Source organism: Tupaia chinensis, unplaced genomic scaffold, assembly GCF_000334495.1.
Source record: "Tupaia chinensis unplaced genomic scaffold, TupChi_1.0 Scaffold143661_1, whole genome shotgun sequence".
In the NCBI taxonomy this organism is placed as follows: Eukaryota; Metazoa; Chordata; class Mammalia; order Scandentia; family Tupaiidae; genus Tupaia; species Tupaia belangeri.
In genome coordinates, this window is record NW_006203509.1 from 31,649 (window position 1) to 38,732 (window position 7,084).

Below are 7,084 nucleotides of genomic sequence, written 5' to 3' on the forward strand. Positions count from 1 at the left end.
CACCCCCCCGGGGGGTGATTTCTCGCTTTCTGTCTCTATGTCTCTCTCTGTCTGTCTGGCGAGCGCACGCGACCTTTAGCGAAAATCTCTCCAAAAAAAATTTAAATAAATAAATAAATAAAAATAAAAAAAGATGGAGGCCCAGAGTAGTGTTAGTAAATAATTGATGAATTCATTGAAAACTCTGAGTATGTTTTGATCTCAATGAATGCATATATCTTGTCTACATTCCACTTTCCTATCTTCATATTCCCAACTTTTCTCTTTGCTATTTTAAATAAAGAAAATAAAATTGTATTATCTTGCTTTAGTATTTGTTCATAGTTTGGCTATGAATTTACTTTCTACAATGTTTTGATTTAATAAATGTAGTTTTCAGGGAGGCCGTCTGTGTATTTACCTGAAGGAATGCATGTATCTCTCTTTCTTATCATTTTTTTATTTACTTTTCTCTTTTAACTGCCCCTCACCTCACAACCTTCTTTATCTCTTTCCCCCATTAGGAACCCAATGTTTTGAAAAGAAGTAATAAATAAATTTTTTTCTCCTTTAAACATGTCAGAGATAATTAGAACTGCCCATCAGAGCTTGTAGTTATTGTAACATCCATAGTTTATCATACTGGACTAATAATGTTTTAGCTAGATAACTAAGAATATCTATGAGAAATCACACACATAGACACACACACACACACACACAGGAGTGATGGGCATATCACAGTCCCTTTTCTCAGGATCATGGGCATACAAGAACACTCACCAGTTGTGAGGTTTAAGCTGCTATGTCTGAGACTTGAATCTTGGTCAACTACATGGGAGTTTAGTGACATAGCATTATGCCATCCACTGATCCCTCCATTGTGTAGTTTTACTAGAGGTAAAACAATTTGAAATAGTAATTTAAAAATACTTGTTCTAATTAGAGAAACACAGTATAAGCTTATTGAGTTTTAGGGACTCATGTGTGGGGACAGATTTAGAGAGAGACCCTGAGGTATGGGGACATGCTCTGAGCAAACATCACCTGTCCTTTTGGGCTTTGACAGAACCTTATAACTTGTCCTTTCCTTGACCTTCACTGCAAAGTAAAGGGTGGAAATTGCTAAGGGCTTTCCAAAAGACATATCTGATGGACTTCAAGAAACATCTTGACCCCAATTAGCAAACTCCAATAAACATCTTGACCCCAATTAGCAAAGTCCAATCTCTGCTCTGAATCTAAAAGGTTCTTTAGCCTTCTCTGGGTGTAATGGTGCACTCCTTATGGACAAGTTCTTTAGCCTTATTCCCCACACCTTCAGCTAGATTTCTCTGCATTAGAAGACAATGAGACTTTCTCTTGATGGGATTATCACCAAGGGATACACCTAGCCCAGTATGACTAAGCCCTTATAGATTTGTTACCTGCTTATTGTCTGTAACCTGGCAACAAATCCATGAAGTGTAGTGAAATATACATGTGTAATGTCTCCTTGTACTATAAATAGACGCCCAGTTTGTCTGAGTAGCTCAAGTCGCAGCACAAGTTGCTTGGGCTACCTAGATTCAGGCTGCCTGTGTCCATTTCCACTCTATCTCTTTGTCTCATTCTTTCCACTTTCTCCATAGATAGAACCAAGCCTGGAGGGGGGGCAGACGCCCACGCTCATGTAGGAAAAATCCAGATCTCATGTTTTTAGCGCAGTATTCACTCAATACATTACACATTAATTGTTGACAGTGGCTGTTTTAGAGGTGACAATTGCTAGGCATCAGATGAGATAGAAAGCATCATGAATTAAGTAAAATAGTAAAAGAATTACTGGGGCAAGAGATGCCAAGGACACGCTCTACAATTACAGTGACTACCAACCTTGGTACAATGACATTCAGACTGTAATCATGTTATAACTAATTAACTGGGATCAGCAGTTAGTATAATGGCTATGTCACTGGACTCCCATATAGTCAACCACGGTTCGAGTCCCGGACCTGGTGTCTTAAACTCACGTCAGGCGTGTGTGTGTGTATGCCCAAGATCCCGAGAGGAGAATAGAGGAGAAGGGATTGTGGTGTGGCCATCCCCTCTGGGGGGTGATTTCTCACTTTCTATCTCTCTGTCTCTCTCTGTCTTTCTGGAAAGCACAAGCATCCAATTAAAAAAAAAAAAACTCTCCAAAAAAAAAAAAAACTAATGAATGACATTTTAAAATTATTTATATAGGATTCAGGCCCCCACAAGGTGTTACAACCTGAATGAATCAATCCATGCTTCTCAACAACATGACTGAATTTGTTTCCCTGGGACTCACAGAATCCACACTTGCAGAAAATATTAATCATTGTCTTTTTGCTCATTTTCCTATTTACTGTGCTGGTTAATCTGCTCATCAACATCACTATCTCCCTCCCTCAGCACCACCCTTACTTGTCCTTCATAGATGTCTCTTACACTTGTGTCACCACCTCCATAATGATCATCGACCTGCTCTACCAGAAGAGAATCATCTCCTTTAAGGGCTGCCTCACTCAGCTCTTTGCGGAGCACCTCCTGGGAGAATCAGAGATCATCCTCCTCATTGTCATGGCCTATGACCACTACTTGGCCATCTACAAACCCCTCCACTACATGACTATAATGAGACAGGGGCTCTGTCATGTCTTGGTGGTGGCAGCTTGGATTGGAGGCATCCTGCATGCCACCGTGCAGATTCTTTTCATGGTCAACTTTCCCTTCTGTGGTCCCAATGCCATCAACCACTTCATGTGTGATCTCTTCCCATTGTTGAAACTTACCTGCAGAGACACCTACAGGCTGGGAATGGTGATGGCAGTCCACAGTGTTGCCATGTGATTGCTTATTTTCTCCATGCTACTTATCTCCTATGTAGGTATCTTGAGCTTTCTGAAATCCCATGGCTCTGAAGGATAGAGCAAAGCCCTCTCCACGTCCTTGTCCCTCATGGATGTCACCTACTCTTTTTTTTTTTTTTGGAGAGGTTTTCGCTATAGGGCGCGTGTACTCGCCAGACAGACAGAGACATAGAGATAGAAAGCGAGAAATCACCCCCCAAGGGGGATGGTCATGCCACAATCCCTTCTCCTCCACATTCTCCTCTTGGGATCTTGGGCACGCACACACAAGCGCCCGGCATAAGTCTTAAGCCACCGGGTCCGGGACGTGAACCACGGTCGACTACGTGGGAGTCCAGCGACATAGCCATTATGCTAACTTCTGGTTCCTGATGTCACCTACTCTTCTATCATCGCCCCCAAGGTGATTGTGGACTCCCTCTGTTAGAGCACAACCATCTCCCTGGAAGGCTGCATGACCCAACACTTTGCAGAACACATCTTTGGTGGCATGGGCATCAGCCTGCTCATCGTGATGGCCTATGACCACTACATGGCCATCTGTAAGCCCCTGCACTAAATGGCCATCATGAGCCCTCGGGTGTGCTGCCTGATGGTAGTAGGCACTTTGATGGGGAGATCCCTGCATGCCATAGTACAGCTTCTCTTCATGTGCCAAATACCTTTCTGTGGCTCCAATGTCATTGATCACTTTATGCGTGATTTGTTTCTGTTGAAACTTGCCTGCTTGGACATCCACACCCTGTGTCTCTTGGTCATCCTCAGGTGTGTGGCCATCTTCCTTATCCTCATTGTCTCCTATATGGGCATCCTTTGTTCTCTGAAATCATACAGCTCTGAGGGGTGGTGTAAAACCCTCCACATCTGGTTCCCACCTCACAGTGGTCGTATTGTTCTTTGTGTATTTTCCTGTACCTGAGGCCTGTGGTTACTTACCCCATAGACAAGGTGATAGCTGCACCCTTCACCGTTGTTGAACTCATGTTAAATCCCTTGATCTTCACCTTGAGAAATGCAGAAGTAAAAACTGCCATGAGGAAACGGTGAATGAAACAAGTTGCCCTGCATGGTTACTAGATTACATGCTAAGAACTAATCTTTCCTTCAAGGTCAGTAAGATCCTACGCTCCCATTCATACTAACCCATTGGGCACACAGAAGTCAGAGGCAACATTTAAAGCATACAGATTATTTCAAGATACTAGAATGTCTTCCAATATCAGGGCTTGCCCAAATCTCAGTGTGCCATAACATTGCAGTTTGCGGTCCATCCCCCAAGGTTCTAGAATCCTACGACACTTTTTTTTTTTTTAAAGCAGTATTGTTAATAATCTCAGCTTTTCTCAGTTCATGCCTTTTTTCATCCTCTTCTCTCTGCTGAAGTGACATTTACCAAAGGCTTTGTTGACTGGCTCCCTTTCATACTTTTCATTTTCAGGTGAACCTTCACCTCCTCAGTAAAGTCTCGTCTGATACTTTTCTCTAGTATTCCCTTCAGTTATTTCCCAGTTCTACCTCATAGCTATAGCCTTAGTATTTATGATCACAATATTGTTTAAAAATAAATATTCCCTGTGGGCAGCAGGTGGTGTAGTAGTTAAGACTCTGAACTTCCACATGGTCAACCATGGTTTGAATCCTGGACCTGGTGGCTTGAAACTCATGCTGAGCACATGTGTGTGCATACACAAAATCCCAGGAAGAGAATGGAGAAGTGAGTGCAATGTGGCTGTACCCCCTGATGGGGTGGACTTTTCATTCTCTCTCTCTCTCTCTCTTTCTCTCTCTCTCTCTCTCTGTCTCCAATGAGTACATATTTCCTATGGCAAAAAGTCTCCCCAAAATCAATCAATTAATAAATAATTATTTCCTGACTTTATCTTCTGTTTTCCTTAAAGGGCTGCAGTCTTTGGCAAGGGAAGGATGATGTTTACTCATTCATGTTGGAAAGCCAGTGATTAGAACATTCCTAAAATTACTGGGTTGTCAGAAAAGTCATGACATATATTTCTATGCAAAAATGTTCCATCACTTTTCCAGCAACACAATAGCAGAGTAATAAATTCAATAAATATTATTGAATAAATATAAAGAAGAGTTAGAGTTTTTCAGTAAGCAGCTGGGAGAGAAGTTAAGTTGCTGGATCCCACATGCCCAACTGCACTGTTCGTGTCCCACACCCAGCAGCTTGAAAATCACACCAGGCAGGGCTTTATGTATACTCAATGCCCCAGGAGCGGACTGGAGAAGAGGGGATTTAGGTATAGCCATCCCCACTGAGGATTATTTCTCATTTTCTATCTCCCTCTGTTGAGCAAACATGTCCTGTAACACATAATATATATAATAAGTGTTTAAAAAATATTTGCTAGTGAATATAAATAAAGAAGTGTGTGTGTAGGGGGACAAGCAGTTAGTGTAAAGGCTATGTCACTGGACTTCCATGTAGTCAACCGCAGTTTGAGTCCCGGATCTGGTGGCTTAAAACTCATGCCAGGCGTGTGTGGGTGCATGCCCATGATCCTGAGAGGAGAACGGAGGAGAAGGGATTGTGGTGTGGCCATCTCCCCTGGGGAGGGACTTCTCACTTTCTGTCTCTCTGTCTCTCTCTGTCTGGTGAGTGCACGTGCCCCATGGCAAAAACCTCTCAGAAAAAAAAAGTGAGGGAGGAGGATAAATAAATTTAAATATGTTAAGAGTTAAAAATCCACCCAGTTTGCATGGTGCCAATGTTCTTAGATAAGCAAAGGCAGGCTCAGCTAATTAGTGTGCTACTTAATAAGGCAGTCACCAATTTGCCAAAAGTATCCATTACTTCTGTAATTTTTTGGAGGAGTAAAATTATTAACTTCTGGTTAAATCAAGGTATCTTAGAATCAAACGTCTTGTTCTTTAAGTTGTGTATACTGTATAGAACTAGAACAACTAAGTAGACCCATTACCTTTCTTTTTTCCTTCCTTCTTCTTTTCTTTTTTCCTTTTAACTTACTGTAAGGTGTATGTGCTCACCAGAGAGAGACAGAGAGAGAGAGAAAGCATCCTCCATGGGTATGGCCATGCCAATATCTTCTTTTCTATACTCCTCTTGGGATTTTGATCATGCAGGCACACATGCCCAGAGTGTTTTTCAAACCCCCAAGTCTGGGATTCAAACCTCACAGTTAGCCATGTGGGATCCAGTTGCCTTAACCTCCATGCCAACTGCTGACGCCTATAGACCTATTTTCTTAATTATGGGAGAATATTTTAGCAGTTTTCTTAAAGATTGGGTTTCCACATACAAAGATGTTTATTTTTTCATAGATTCTCTTGTGAAAAAGTTGTCACTAGAAAGACAATGAAGCTGTTTTAAACCACCTTCCTTGAGGTGAAGGGTAGGACTAGCATCATTACATGATTTACTCTTCTGCTTTCTTGTTTTAAAAAAATGTGATATGTATGACAATAATTAAGGATCAGTTACAATATTCAAACAAAATACATTTAAATCAAGATTTATTTTAAATAAAAATGTGTATGTGCAACAGGTGTCTAGTTTTATTAATGACTCTATATTCAGTAGTTACTACATTCATTCATATATTGAAGAATATTTGCTGAGTTTGTATGAAGTTTCACATGATTTTCTTGAAGCAAGGTATAGAGTGATGAATAAGTCAATATAGTCTCCTTACCTCACAAAGTTTGCATGTTAGTGCAGGAGGCAAGCAATGTATAAAACCAAAAATAACTATCAGAGAATGATAACTAATTCTCAGAAAAGTGAAGTGGAGTAGTGCATATGTGACTAACACTAGTGAGGTGGACATGGAAGCTTTTCTGAGGGGAATTTCTAATCTGATATCAAAATGATGAGATAAAACCACTCTTAAGCATGTCAGTGGGAAGAGCATTTCAGGAAAAGGAGAAAGTGTGTAAAAACCCTAAAGCAGGAGTTAACCTTCAGTAAAGAAAGTTAAAATAATCAGCACACAGTGGACAGAGAGCATAGTTTCAAGGTGAGATAATCAAAGTAAATTAGAGAGGCAGGAGAAAGGGGCAAGTAGGTGGAGTGGTGGATAAGGCGCAGGACTCCCACATAGCCGACTGTGGTTTGAGTCCTTGATCTCATGGCTTGCTTTCTCACTCTCTCTCTCTCTGTCTCTCTGGTGAGTGCACATGACCTGTAGCAAATTAAAAAAAAATTAATAATTGTGGAAAGCTGCACACCAGCGAGTCTGCTGAGGTTT